We start from the raw sequence: 14,371 nt of genomic DNA, 5'->3' as shown, positions 1-14,371 counted from the left end.
CACTTGAACTTTTCATTCCATATCCCTCAGGATCTTTTAAGAAATTTGCAACAGCAGTTTTACTACGCCCAGTTTTACCAGCGATAGAACATTGAGAGAGATCTTGCTTTTACAGCCTGACAATTCTGCCACGTTCAAACTCAGTCAACTTTTTAGCCTTTGCCATGTTTTTACCCAATGTAACACAGGAGATGTTAGTGGGAGATGTTGACAACGCTAATGCTTGAACACAAGTGACTAAATTTCGTTACCTGTTTACTGATTAATGCTTCGTTTCAGTATGGTCTTAAAATTGTGACTAGCTAGTATTTAGGTTAATTTCACAGTATTCACACTTTCCCTATTAAATTTTTCCTATTTTTCTTTAGCAATAGATCAGTCAATACATGTTAGCTAAACTGCACAGTTGAATTTGGGTTTGATATGTAACTTCAGATCTTCAAGTGAGGGAAGAAATACTTGGCCTTTGTGGATTACGTGATCAAACGTGTGGAAAAAACATCTTTGAAAAATTTCTTGAAATGTCAAAACAATTCAATCTGGATTTAAAAAACTGGTTTCTGTCACAAGAGGCAGTACTCCCGCAATGATTGAGGCGAAATTAGGATTTATTTATCTTCTGAAGCAGCATTTAATTGAAAATAATATGAAGTCTATGCTGCCATCTTTCCATTGCCATTTGCATCAAAAATTTATGTGCTTAGATGTCTAAAAGTGATTAATTAAACATATGATGGACATTGTTGTAAAAACCATGAATTATATTAGAAGTGGAAGCTCTCTCATCCATGGACAGTTTGTTGAGTCTCTGAAGAAAAGCAGTGACTGTAATTTTGATCATCTTACTGATTTTGCAAATGTAAGATAGTTAAGTAGAGGAAACGTTTTTGAATGATTTACTTCCTCATTTCCTCAAACAAAAGAGCAACTTGTTGAAAGAGGTAAGATTGAAAATTTCCCTGAAATTGAAACTTTGTCATGGCAGTGTGATTTGCACTTTCTGTGCGACATGATGGCTCACTTGAATGATTTGAATACGAATCTTCAGGGAAGAGGTAAAATAATAAGTGAGCAATCACAGTCTATTCATGAATTTTATTAAAGCTAAACCTCCTTACAGAACAAGTACAAAAGAATGACTTGACACGTTTGCAAATTTAAATAGTTTTTTAGAAGATAGTAAGGGCTATGATTTCTCTAATGCTAAAGATGGTCTCTGTGTAAACTGGATCAAAATTCTATCTCAAAAATTTAAATCACGTTTCTCCACACACACAAATTTGAAATTGATATTTTAATTGTTGCATGATCAGTTTCAATTTGACTTAGGAAATTTCATTTTTTTTTTTGTCTTTGGATGAGTGCGGATTTCAAGACAACATGCTTAGCCTGCAAAATGTAGAACACATAAAAGGTAAACAAAAATGTTACATCAAAGAGATACGCCTAACTATTCTGATAAATGAGAGGCTTCCAAATTTAAAGATAGCAATTTCAAAATTATTTTTCATGTTTGATAGGCATGGGTATGTGAGTAAACATTTTATACGCTAGGTTTTCTCAAGTCTAGATACAAATGTCGGCTTACTGACAAAAATTTAGAGGCAGAGCTAAGATACTCACTGAGCATAGATATTAAGCCAAATTTCACGAAACTTGTTGATGAAATCCCATCAATTTTCACGGTGAAGGTTAATTGAAATGCAATTATTTTGATTAAACTAATATGTTTCTTTTTTTTTAATAATGTGGCAAACGTTGTTTTCATTAGCTGCAGTTGTTGTGGCCACAATGAAAAATAAGTTGCCCATCCCTGCTCTAGAGCACCACACAATCTTACAATTTGTTTTTATCAGGGATAGTAAACTACAAAATACACAAATAGATACTACTAAAACCAATCTAATCATAAAATATTTTGTGGTTCACTCTATTTTGATATTTCGTATAATACAAACATGTAATGTATGTATATATATATATATAAATTACATCAATAAAGATACAATTAAACCTTCAGGTTTAGTCCTAGAGAAAGCTGGGTTCTTGTTACAAGGAGAGTACGTAACATTCTATCTATGATAAACAAAGGAATAATATACGAATCGTATTTATTTTATTATTGTCTGAACCTAAAAAAAACAAAAGTGGGAATTTTTAAATAGATTTTGTTTGTGGTGCCACTTGAGAGATATGCTGTGATGTATTTATTGTTTAGGTAGATAGATATAGATATAAATGCCATATTATAATAAGATTAGAAAATATGACGTAATTTTGGATTTACCAAAATATATATCTTCAACATTATATCATGCTACAGTTGTCAATACACAGCCCATTGTATGTTGTTGTATTATTAATTAACTTTTTGTTCGTGATTTTAGTAAAGTTTGATAATTATAATTATATAACCCACAAGATCAACTTAATATACTGTAATGGTTCACCTCGTGTCGTATCATCATTACTAACAACAACTTAATATACTGTGATAGTTCACCCGGTATCCTATCATCATTACTAACAACAACTTAATATACTGTGGTTGTTCACCTGGTGTCGTATCATCATTACTAACAACAATTTAATATACTGTGATGGTTCACCTGGTATCGTATCATCATTACTAACAACAACTTAATATACTGTGATGGTTCACCCGGTATCGTATCATCATTACTAACAACAACTTAATACACTGTGATGGTTCACCTGGTGTCGTATCATCATTACTAACAACAACTTAATATACTGTGATGGTTCACCTGGTATCGTATCATCATTACTAACAACAACTTAATATACTGTGGTTGTTCACCTGGTGTCGTATCATCATTACTAACAACAACTTAATATGCTGTGGTTGTTCACCTGGTGTCGTATCATCATTACTAACAACAGCTTAATATACTGTGGTTGTTCACCCGGTATCGTATCATCATTTCTAACAACAACTTAATATACTGTGGTTGTTCACCCGGTATCGTATCATCATTTCTAACAACAACTTAATATACTGTGGTTGTTCACCCGGTATCGTATCATCATTTCTAACAACAACTTAATATACTGTGGTTGTTCACCCGGTATCGTATCATCATTACTAACAACAACTTAATATACTGTGGTTGTTCACCCGGTATCGTATCATCATTTCTAACAACAACTTAATATACTGTGGTTGTTCACCCGGTATCGTATCATCATTTCTAACAACAACTTAATATACTGTGGTTGTTCACCTGGTGTCGTATCATCATTAATAACAACAACCTAATATACTGTGATGGTTCACCTGGTGTTGTATTATTATTACTAACAACAACTTTATACACTGTGATGGTTCACCTGATGTCGTATCATCATTTCTAAAATGTTTACGACATTTCTATTTCTCAGTTGTGTCTGGAACCTTTTCTCACGCTGGGTGACACACAATTAAGGGACATTGATGATGTGGTAGAGTTAACAACAATAAACAATTTTTTGATCAAGTAGTAATTTTCGTTAAAATAAGAAATTTAATTAGGACTAGTTTACACTGATTATTTATGTTATAATTATATAGGTTAACAATGTGGTCGCCAGGATGAAACTCGAATGGATGCTGTTAGTCAGTCACCTCATCCTCAAATTTTGTACATGTTCACACTGAACAATTTGTCTTCGTTCCATTTGTTCCACTTGTTTAGTACATTGTTGTAATCAACACTGTTAACAATCATTCTAAGGTTAGTACAGCACACTTTGAACTTTTCCAATAAAATTTATGTTCTGTTGATGTTTTGTTCGAAGTGCTTGATCCAACTTTACTCCACCAAACATTATCTTTATGACACGTGACTGGGCGGTTTATTGTTACAATCAATCCAACAGTTCCTTTGTAAAACAGTGGGTGGTGATCACTTGGTACCTTTCCTGTTTTCTTTCACTGCTAAATTACTGACGGCTATAACAGATAGCCCTCGTGTAGCATTCAGCCAAATTCAAACAAACCAATAGTCGCTTTAGATAAATCTGATAAGCTAACGAATTTTTCAAAGTTTGGTTTCGTTCACTAAAATGGAGAAATATAGTATAACTATATTGAAGATGAAGAAATACGTTGATATAACAGAAGGAGACAGATAATAGTTTTCAGTATTTTACAGATTCCATCTTCAGTATTCAAAGCAAAATAAAAATGCATAATTTCTAACTAAATAAATAAAATATATTTCTGAAATAACAATAATTTAAACAAAACTAAAATACATATAAAGTAAATTACTGACAGTAAAACATGCTGTACATATTTTAAAATATCTATTTTAATGAAGACTACATGATATTTGGTGTTGGTTAAAGCTGTTTGATGTGTATAGTTTCTTTAAGTGCTAATGCCAGTCCGTGTCCTGTTTCTTCACTATTTTGCTTTATAAACGAAAACCATGAGCTACTCAACTTTTCTGATTATTTTCATGAACAATCTAATATTGTATTAACTCGTACTACGAGATGGCGTTCGGTTTTGAATACAACAGGCTTTACCGTCTTTACTCGTGAAATATAGACAAGCTATGATTTTGTTTTGAATTTCGCACAAAGCTACTCGAGGGCTATTGTGCAAGCCGTCCCTAATTTAGCAGTGTGTGACTAAAGGGAAGGCAGCTAGTCATCACCATCCACCGCCAACTCTTGGGCTACTCTTTTACCAACGAATAATGGGATTGACCGAACCATTATAATGCCCCCACGGCTGAGAAAACGAACATGTCCTGCGCGACAGGCATTGGAACCAGTGACCCTCAGATTACGAGTTGAACGCCTTAACACACTTGGCCATGCCGGGCCGACAAGCCATTAATAAAGATAAATTCGGATGTTTTTAGTTAGGATAAATCCCATGCGTAATATGGTGTTAAACTAATATGGAACTATAACATAATTTATGAGTTATAAAAAAACAATTATCTATCACCGCATTGCTGTGTGCTTTTTGTTTTTAATCTATCTTTATAACTAACAGCTTTTTTTTAATCCTACCCCGATTTGGGAGCATCTTTCAGATGTTGGGTGCACAACCCACGTATCAAATTTTAAACTTTAAGTAAAACATAATACTAAATGTATACTAACAGTTTTACTCAGAAATATTTTAGATTCTTTAGTTTTGTAACATTTATTCAGTACATGTCACAAAGAAGAATTAATACCAATCCAGATTTCATGTTTGTTAACATGTAAACTGACGAGTTTTTCCAGTAGACCAGACTTTCATGTTTGTTAACATGTAAACTGTGACAAGCATTTCCAGTAGACCAGACTTTCATTTTTGTTAACATGTAAACTCTGACGAGTTTCTCCAGTAAACAATCTACCTATGATTGTATTTGTTAACTAATTTTCATTTCTTCACATACTAATTACTCATGTCTCGTTTTTTGTACAATTTTCTTAGTGGTTTACTAACGACATTCTTTGTATTTTACTTTTGTATGATATTACAGAATGGATCTGCACAACAACCAATGAAGGCCGGCTTTGAAAGTAGCTTCAGACAATATTTGAATGTGATTGGACAGAGAACATTATTTACTACTTGTTATATATATATCATGAACAGTGGTGTCTGTCCATCTCTGTCTCCTGTTTATGGTGGCTTCTCCCCCGCTGAGTTTGAAAAGCGGATAAAGTCAAAGTTCAAAATTAACTATTTAAATAATGTAATAACAGGTATAAATAATGTTGACAACAAACAGGATATACTACACTAAATTGTTATGAATTAATAACACTGTCATTCACATATCAACGTCTGACGTAACGGTATGTTATTGTTGAGTAGTTCTTAACAGAACACTTCCTATACAAACATAGAAAACCAAAATCTCATTAACACACTTACTTTACTTATATTTTATTCTAACTTATAATTATTTTCACTTGCATTATCTTGACTTAGAAACTTTGTAATATTTGTGGTATGTTTGAAAAGCTGACCAATTGAGTTCAGTTCAGCTGCTCAGCACACAGTTATCCTGTCTATTTCTGACCATTCACTGTATATCTCTAACCTTTTGTCTCACAAGAACACCACAAATAAGAGTTTTCAGTAACCAGAAGTTCCACTGGAGAACTCCAAACAGGGGTTATCAGTGAGCAAAAATTTCACCAGAATAACACTATAACATGAGTTATCAGTGCTGAATAACAACTTTTAATGTTTGGCGTGGTGCTGAATATACATGTTTGATACTTCAACTATCAGTACTAAAAAGGCCTGGCATGGCCAAGCGCTTTAAGGCATGCGCTCGTAATCTGAGGGTCGCGGGTTCGCATCCGAGTCGCGCTAAACATGCTCGCCCTCCCAGCCGTGGGGGCGTTATAATGTGACGGTCAATCCCACTTTTCATTGGTAAAAGAGTAGCCCAAGAGTTGGCAGTGGGTGGTGATGACTAGCTACCTTCCCCTAGTCTTACGCTACTAAATTAGGGACGGCTAGCACAGATAGCCCTCGAGTAGCTTTGTGCGAATTTCAATAAACAAACAATCAGTACTAAAAGCATGATATCTCGGCTATAACTCAACAAAAGTCCCTGAAATGTTCAGTGATTGTACCCAATACTATATATGTTAAATTCAATACATAAGAATAACAGGAATAAAGGAAGGTCGCCTTCGCGCTGAGCCTTCAATTGACTGTAGTCGCCAGTCACGCCGAAAGGATTAGGTTGGCTTGATTTTTTCTAGCATTTTATATACATATATATATAGAACACTAGTGTAATTTTGATATGATCATATTTTGTATATTTATTAATAATATAAAAATGTACTGTACCCCTTTGTGTATATAAGATGTTTTTCATCAAGGAAATTGATATTACAGGTTCAATGTACATGATATAATTTTTTATACCAATCACTGAAATTAAATGCTTTTTTTTTCAAAATCATTAACTATTCTGTAACATATAAAGAAAATTTTCTTTCAGAATTTTTTTCTTGAGGGAAGAATTGTAATTGGTGAGTTCTGTAGTGCAGAACATTCATGTGCTAAAGACACACTATGTCTATAAACATTGTCTGGTTTTATATCTAAAGATCTTTTGTACAAGTATGTTTAAAATGGCCCTGTTTTAATGGCCCCTTACTCTTATTACAAAAGTTATCATTTAGAAATAACACCCTTAAATTTGGAAAGAATTTTTTTGGGGTGGGGAGTAGTTTAGGGAAGTTTCCCCATGTCCTATAATAAGAAAACCTATTCATTTATGCAACTTGTGAGCTTTACATGTGCAGAAATTATAAGCAGTTACTAGGATATTTCAGTAAATATGTTTATATACTCTTTAGAAGCCTATTAATATTTTTTTGTAAATACAGATTCACTTTTGATAGGTGAGAAAAGATCAAGTGTATATGTATATATTAAATTATTTTTGTTATGGACAAGAAAAAAAATATATAGACAAACCAATAATGATTTTGTTTAGATGAAATAAAAACCCAGTTAGAATTACAAAATTTTGGAATTGTATTAACTTGAAACCTTCTCTGTTTGGTGATGGATACCGTCGAACAGACTTTGTGTTAGTTTACAAGCCATCATCAGAGAAAGACGGTGGTCCTCATGAAAACATTAGACAACTCTTTGAGGCAAATCTGGAAGATGAAGGGTTGGAACTAGAACATGTTTATCAAGTAAATGTTGTTTGTTTCATTACATATCTGTTATTTCATGATGAATTGTTATAGATGGTTTAGGTGTTTGTTTTACATAAGAAAATAATGTACGAAACATAAAATTGTAAGAAATTAAAATTTAATTAAACTAACATTTTGTGTTTGGTTACAAGATTTCATTTTATGTAGTTAAAGTGATAAATGCAAGTCTTCGAAATTTTTGCTTATTTGCAAAGTTATTATTTTGCTGTATCTTTCATTATTGTGTTTTTAATGTGTCTTTCTTCAGACTTGTTTATTATTTATGTTACAAAAATATTCCATTTCTGTAGCTGTTAACTCTAAATAGTTTATTATATATTTAACAAACTACCTGTACTAAGGAAAAAAAAGGTATTTATTTCATGAGTTAAGTCATATGAAGTGTTTAAACCTAGTGGTATAATTATTAGCATAACATTTGTTTTTATTAATTACTTAAGATAAAAGCTAGCTTTGTGCATAGATCAACAAATTATGTAACTAACTTGATACACTGGTCTATCTAATGGTATACTGTATCACAAAAATATTTACAATAATTATATGAAGAGTTGGGTAAACCTGTTTTTATTAATAATTTTACTTATAATCCTAGTAATATTTTATTAGGTTTATTAGGCTTAGAAGATCGAGGTTAAGCTTAAATTAATATATGAAGTTGTATATAGTCTGTTTGCTGTTGAAATGAATTTTTACCCCAAAAAGGGTTTTAACTTAATAATATTTGACAAAAGTATATTGAGGAAATTGCATATCGCTCATTCTTGCTTTTTTTTCCCCTCGTGATATAGTGATAAGTTTAGTGATACACTAAAATCCAGGGTTGGATTCCCTATGGTGGACACAGCAGATAGATCAATGTGGCTTTACTCTAAAACAAACAAACATTATACTAATAACAAAAAATTATGAAGAAACCACACTAAAAACATCTTTTACTGTGTGAACCATGATATTCATATTTTATTTAATCAATTGCTTAATGTATCAAAATATAGAACCAGAGCTGACTTTAAATAATAAAGTAATCACATGATGTGATTAGTGCATTTCACTTTTCTCCCCCCTCGGTTTAGATTCCTGTACATGGTGAGGGGACCTCCCAGGGAAGGTTCTGTTCTGTCTGGTTACCTTCTCTGGGATCTAAACATCCATCCCTATATTTGAGGTGTGAGGCGACCCGTGATGGAGAGGAGAGGACCCTGGTGGTTGAGGGGTCCAACCTTAACACACCACTTTGTCCTTGAATTCCTGTAGACGGGCAGCCTTTGGGTGTTCCCCTTGGGTCATTCGGCTGGTCCACTTGGGCTAGAGTCAACCAAGTACCAGTGTTGGAAGTTCTCAACAGGTGTTGTGGACATTGTGTCTGATGCTGGTGTTTGGGTATAGTGCTCACGAAACCCTGGCATTGCTGCAGTGACCTTGCTTAACATTGTAATGCGTTCCCTCATAGGGCTCCATGGTGGATGGGGTCAGTGGGAACCGAAATTTTCTTGTTTTTCCTATGGATCCTACTACTAAAAATGAAAATAAAATAGTGAAAAACAGTCAATAGGTAAACGACTACGTCTTGAAGACTCTGAGCAGCAATCTTCAACATTTGTAACACACGTACCTCATTTTCTTATATTACATTCTCTTTTAGAAAACCCTTTAGGGCAAATGTCTCACTTTTTTTTATTGAGAAGGGACTAGAGTGACTTGCTGGCTCTCTAAAGTCAGTAAAGAAGCTTCGATCTGGAGACATATTGGTTGAAACATCCACATCTCAACACAGTGAATTCCTGTTGAATTCAAAGACAATTGGGGATGTACCTATTGAAGTTACCCCTCATGCTACCTTGAATTCATCAGGAGGAATTATTGTTGAGAGGGATTTGAAGAACGTTCCCAAGTCAGAGATTCTCGTTGGTTTCTCCACTCGCAAAGATGGAGTTACACTGCCGACAAATATCCTCGTTTTTAAAATTTCCTCTTAACGTGTACCTGCCACCATCAAGACAGGTTACCTGAATTGCAGGGTACGGCTGTACATTCCAAACCCTCTCCAATGTTTCCAATGTCAGAGGTTCGGCCACTCAAAGACGTCATGTCATGGTTCCCTGACATGTTTCTCGTTGTGGTGGCAAGGACCACGATGCCTATGAGTGTGACACGGACCCACATAATATCAACTGCAATGGTTCTCACCCTTCTTACTTTTGTTCTTGTCCAAAATGGTTGGAGGAAAAAGAGGTGCAGCGTTTGAAAACGACTCACAACATAAGTTATCCCGAGGCTCAGAAATTGCTGTCCGCCACTTCATCTCAGAGATATGCTGTTGCACTTCGTTCCACAACTACAGTGGGAGTGCAAACAGATCTCTCTGTGCCTCCAAGAGAATCGTTTTCAAAACTTTTGACCTCCATGGTTAAAAAGGTTGATGAATCAACTTATACGCCCATCTCTGTTCCTCCCATACATTCCAACAAACCCCAAGATTCACATCCTTTGATTTCACTGGAATCCCCTTCCAACAACAAAGTCCTGCCCAATCGACCCAGGGCAGGATCCATGGAGGTTGATAGACTTCCTCCAAATAAGGACAGTAAGGAAAAAGACATGGTCGCAAACAGAAGGGTTCTCCAGCCACTTCGCCTTCCCATCATTAAAAATAGCTACCTTGATACAATGGAACTGTCGAGGTTTACGTTCTAATCTAGATAACATCAAAACACTGATTGCTTTCTTGCTTTCTACCATCCTGTATGTCTTTCCTTACAAGAAACATTTCTGAAACCTGCTGATACAGTCACCTTTCGGCAGTTTTCTCTGTACAAAAATGATATGCTATGTGATGGACGAGTACATGGAGGAGTGGCACTGTTGGTTGATCAGCATGTGCCTACCCTGTCTTTGTCACTCAACAAACCCTTGGAGGCTGTAGCCATCCGTGTTTCCTTGGGTCATACTATCACTGTTTGTTCTCTCTACCTGTCCCCTGGAGAAACATATGATGAATCAGACCTTGATGCTCTCGTTGAACAGTTGCTGTTTCTCTCTTTCTAATCCTGGGGGACTTTAATGGACATAATCCTCTCTGGGAAAGTGCTGTAATTGATAGGAGGGTCACTTTTAGAGTGTATGCTCTGATTACAATCTTTCTCTTTCACTACTGGTTCTTCAACTTTCATGCACCTATTCATTCCTTTACTGCTATTGATCTCTGAATTTGCTCCCCTTTACTATTCTCCCATTTTTCATGGAGGGTTGACAGTAATCCACTAGGAAGTTATCATTTTCCTATACTTTTGAGAGAGACTGGCCATGGTCAATGCTACCCTACCCACATGCCCCGGTGGAAGCTGGATCAGGCAGACTGGTCCATTTTCACTGCTCGCAGAACATGATCCTGCCATTGTGAGTCAGCCATCAATAGACGACTGTGTGGCAGTGGTAACTGACTTTATTACACAAGCAGCTGCTCAGTGTATTCCTGAAACCTTGACATGTTTTCCACGATATCCTCATTCATGGTGGAATCCTGCCTGTCACATGGCACAAAAGGTCCAAAAACGGGCCTGGGATACTTTCCGTAGATATCCCACACTTTCAAACCGCATCGCTTTCCAACAGGCCCGTGCACATGCTAGGTTGATAAGACGTTAAAGCCAGAAGGAATCTTGGATTAAGTTCACAACTAGCATATCTTCTACCAGTTCCAAGGTCATATGGGACAGGATTCGAATGGTCAGAAGGCACTACAATTCTGTACCCCTCCCGATCTTACTTTCTGATGGCCAAGAAGTAGCTGATGTCCGAGCATCGCCGATACTCTAGGTGAAATCTTTTGCCAGGTATCTAGCACTTCTGCTTATTCCTCCACCTTCTTGGCCATCAAAACTTGGGCAGAGCGTTCACCTCTTTCCTTTGAACTGACTGTCTCTTTGACTATAATCGTCCCTTTACACTGGTGGAACTGAAAATGGCCCTTCATTGGTCTGGCAGTACATCTGTTGGACCTGATGATGTACACTATGACATGCTGGACTATCTCTTTCCTGCTTGTCTTGATAGAGTAGTGTGTAATTTGTGTAACACTCAAACCACTGTAAAACACATTTTACTTTCTTGCCATCGTTACGACTCTCAACGATGGCACTATTTTAAACATGTTCTGTCCCAAGGTTTGTCCGTAACATTAGACAGTGTTATTGGTGACAGTGACACTTTCTACCTTGATAAAGTTTTTAGTTTTTTAATGGCCATTGATCTTTTTAATGCCATTTAAGTGTTTGGTATTTATTCATTACACCTTTTTAATTTTGTGGTTCCCTTTTAAAAGTCTCAATCTCTAGTTCAATTTGAAATTAGAAAATGGCCATAACATTAAATAACTTGACACAAGGATTGGAAAGGCCAACTTCAGGTGACTAACGCTGCTGTTTGAATTACCCGTTAGTCATCCTGGGAGTTGTTATTACAATTTTGCTGCATGTCTTTAAACACTTTTATTACTTTTCCTTTTGGTACTGGCCATAATGACGCATAACCCGGAACCAGGACTGGAAAGACCAACTTCAGGTGACTGACGGTGGTTCTTGTACTTACCTGTTAGTCTTCCTGGTGGGTTATGATCATTACCATTATGCTAGAGAAAGTCCTTTACAACTTCTCTTACTCTGCCTCTCTCTTAACATTGTAGACTAGGTGTCAACATTGGTTTTATACTTTTCTGTTTTTCAATGCTGTTTTGTTTTACCTTCATTTCCTTTTATGTATTTTACTACATTTAATTTATTTTTACCTTTTTACTGGATGTTTGGCACAGATAGCCCAGCTGCTTTGTGCCATAAAACACTAAATCAACCAACCAACCAACTTTTCTCCTTTTGAGACCTTTTATGGGCTGTTTCCAAATGAGTTAAAAATAAATGAACTGCAGCATGTGGTAAATTGGTTAATCCTCATGCTGAGGATAGGTCATAGAGCTTATGTTACATTTTCAGTTATATTTAAAGTGTAACTATCTCACTTTAATATCATTGTATATGAATAAACGTGACATCAAAACATGTTTAATAATTAAAATATTAATGTTACATAAGTTTTAAATTCTTAATTTTATAAGGAAATACTTTAAAAAAATCCTCAAACTCCTATAGTATGAAAATTGTGTAATTTACCCTCTATTTCTTGTCTCCTCTCTTATTTATTTTCTTCTCCTAAAAGTAGATGTGGTAGAAATTATTTGTTGTAACATAGTTATTGCTCAAGCAAAGCATATTTTTAAAGCCTTCAATATAATTAATTTACAGAGCCATAAATAAGAAAATCAGATCCACTTACCACACCTGCCTCTCACATTCTTTCTTTCACAAATTACCAGTAGTTCTTTCTGATGTCATAAACTATATTTATTTATATGCAATAAAAAGTCAAAGATTTAATCTAACAAATTATACATTATATTACATCGTTTTTTTCTACAGATAATTGTTTATTTTCTCTCCAGTTCAAACATTGTGAAACATTTTGATAAGCTTAGCTGAAGTTTTATCTAGTAGATGGAAAGCCAGAGAAATTGTGATAGTTGTAGGACATTGTTTGTTTTCCATGTTTTATTAGTTTGTGTATGTAGTGCATTAATTAAACAAATCAAAAAAAATTTTAATCTGTTTCTATCACTAATACAAAATACTAGGCTTAAATTTTGTTGAATACAAAAAAATTGAATATCTAGTGAAGTACTGTAATTTCTTGTTTTTCACATCTATTTTTATTCATTAAAATGAAAGTAAATAAAATGTATAAAAGTTGAAACTTGTTAAATTGAAGAAGGTTAAATTAGGTAAGATAAAGAAAAATAACAATAGTACTACAAATGCTTCACAAGGTATGCTTGTGAGCAGTTCATGAGTTGCATTATTTGATCATGTAATATATGACGCACTTTTCATGAGATTTTCAACTTTTGTGGTGGGATTATTAGTTAGACACAGTTCAAAGAGCAATAAAACAAAGATAATTTAGTAGAAATTATATTATTACAATATTTAAGCTATTTATGATAAAATCATAGTTTCCTGTTATAATTTGCAGTCATTATGGAAAGAACATAATGGTAATTTTGATTTGTTTCCTTTTTTTTTTTTTATGGTGTTTATGAGGAGTGTGAAACTGAACAAATGCAGAGAGTTTTAGGGTAGAGAAAGTAGAAGATAAAATATGAAGTTTTACTGAGAAAAACTTGATATTTATTTAAGAAGTTTTGGAGATTATAGAAATGAAATTTTATAATTTTCAGATGAAGGAAATTATTTTTTATCCTCATGACCACCATGATAAAGAAAAGGAAACAAATCAAAATTACCATTATGTTCTTTCCATAATGTAAGAATCACTTTACACTTGGAGCAGTCAATACTTTGATTTCTTTCTGGTGTTTGTATACAAAAAATCTTGTAATGTTTACTGAAAACTTGTGAAATTTCAAAGATACACAAAAACATTAAGTCACAGTATGAAAACTAAAGGTCAGTTTGGGGTCACAAACAAAGTTGATTTGACTGAGCTTGTGGTAAGAATGTTAAAATATGAAAAAGTTATTTACATTACTGAGAATCATATTTTTGAACCATTATCTTAAAATTTTCAAACTTTTGAATTGTGTGAAATA

Source organism: Tachypleus tridentatus, unplaced genomic scaffold (genome assembly GCF_004210375.1).
Source record: "Tachypleus tridentatus isolate NWPU-2018 unplaced genomic scaffold, ASM421037v1 Hic_cluster_2, whole genome shotgun sequence".
In the NCBI taxonomy this organism is placed as follows: Eukaryota; Metazoa; Arthropoda; class Merostomata; order Xiphosura; family Limulidae; genus Tachypleus; species Tachypleus tridentatus.
The sequence above is the reverse complement of the archived record's forward strand: the minus strand, read 5'-3'. Positions refer to the sequence as shown.